Source organism: Bacillus rossius, assembly GCF_032445375.1.
Source record: "Bacillus rossius redtenbacheri isolate Brsri chromosome 4 unlocalized genomic scaffold, Brsri_v3 Brsri_v3_scf4_1, whole genome shotgun sequence".
NCBI lineage: Eukaryota > Metazoa > Arthropoda > Insecta > Phasmatodea > Bacillidae > Bacillus > Bacillus rossius.
This window is the reverse complement of record NW_026962010.1, coordinates 22,450,624-22,452,728: the sequence shown is the minus strand read 5'-3', so window position 1 is coordinate 22,452,728 and position 2,105 is coordinate 22,450,624.

The window sequence follows — 2,105 nt, the reverse complement described above, 5'->3', positions numbered from 1 at the left end:
AAATCTGATAAACTATAAAATTACAATAAACACAAAACACTACTACTTAATTACTATAACATTTTATAAAATCAAAAAAATAAACCACCTCCTTTTCTGGCTGCTTGTCTTAAGTTTACACAAAAAATATTTACTGTTCTGCCATTAATCTCACTTAGTGTTGCAGCATACAGTATCGCAAAATGCAGTCACTACTACAATCACCACACGTTTATATTCTATACATCTACCTGAGAAACATTAAGGGCCGGTTTCACCAAGCAGGTTTAATTTTGTTACAAAACGAGATTTACAAAACTAGATTAAGTATAATCGTAAGTTTAATTCCGACGTGTGTTTCACCATCGTTACACAAGTTTAAATTAATCGAGATTTCTAAAACTCGATTTATATATGCCTTCCACATAAAAACACCCATTACCTAGCTAATATACCCGAATATCTGTCGGAGATACCCGAATATGTATTTTTTCCCCTCTTGTAGATGCAGCTTTTGACCGAGCGTAATTTATGGTGGCCGCATTAACCTAAAAAAAAAAAAAAACTTTTTATTTTTTTGAAAAATTAGTAATATCGTGGAAATTATCATATCGCATATAAACATGATTGGAAATGGTGCAGTTTCAGCTGTAATTAAAGAAAAGCTACAAATAAGTCGAAATCTTTCGCCACATGAGAAGTCAGTTTTGTTAGATCAGTCTATGTGCAGACTGTTTCGACAGACGGAAATGGGTTCTGAAGTCCACTTCATCATAGTTTTCAAAATAATTACTCCTTTCGCGAATTGTACGAGGTCGACGCAAAAGAATAAAATCATCTCCATCCGAATCTTCTTCAAATATAACATTGTAAGCTGCTCGAGCCATTTGTTTACATACGTTAAGCGAGATTAGCTGCGCAAACTGGAAGAACTTGGCCAGTTAATATAAAATCTCGCTTTACTCTGGAAAATCGAGATTACGCATGTGGTGAAACGCACAATCGACTAAACGAGTTTATATTGAAACTAATCGAGATTAATTTGCTTAAACTACTTTGGTGAAACCGGCCCTAAGAGCTAAGTGCTGTTAACTATTGTTACCACTTGTATTTATAAGCAGTAGTAGTTTTTTTTTTTTTAATTAATGTGTGTAGGTGCTAATTTTGCCATTGCATTAAATCACCAAACACTCTTTGTGATGTAGGTATACGATATTTCCAATTTTTTATGTAACTGAATGTTTGACAAATATTAAAAACAAAAAAAAATATTGAAAGCTGTGAATACATGAAGAACAGTATACATTTAAATAAGATAGGCCTACCAAAACTATTGAGCTTATCAAATTATACATATACTCACGAAATGAAATGTGTTGACCATCTGGTGTGTATCATGTTGCCATGAATATTATTTTTCTGCTATATAGTTTCTGTTAAATACTATGTATTACTTTATTGCTCTACAGTTTCTGTTATGGACTTTGTCTCCAGATTGCCATTTATATGACTTATTCTCTACATTCTCAGTACTTGTAATTGTTTCTGTTTGTTGCAGGTATGTAAGGAAATTAGAAAATGAGCTGAAACATTAAACTCCTTGGACACTCCATAGAAAGGAAGAATTATTTTCTGTTTAATGCTGGCATGTGAAGACATTAGAACATTTTCTTGTAGATTAAATTCTTTGGACATTCAATGAAAATGAATTATTTTGTGAATTTTTGTTATAATAGTGCTTTTTTTATTTCACTTAGAATTTTATTTCATTGCCAGTTAATTGATAGTAACTAAGAAAGTGAAATAATTTTTTTTTTTTTTGGAGAAATAAAGAGTATTTTTTACAACCTTATATTTCATGATTGTCTATCTTCAAAACTTACCAAACTTGGGTGATTCATATGGAAAAAAAAATGCTGTCATTTAAAGGAAAGAAAAGTGTAAAGATTTTTGCTGAATGTTCATAATAAATAATTTTACCTTTTGACATGTCAGTTATCTTTAAAACACATTGTAGTTATTAGTATGTACAAGAAAGAAAGTGCAAGATTTTATGCCTTAAAATATTAGTGTTTAAATATTCAATGTGTCTTCGTTTTTTTCATTCCACAGCAAATAAATGAATT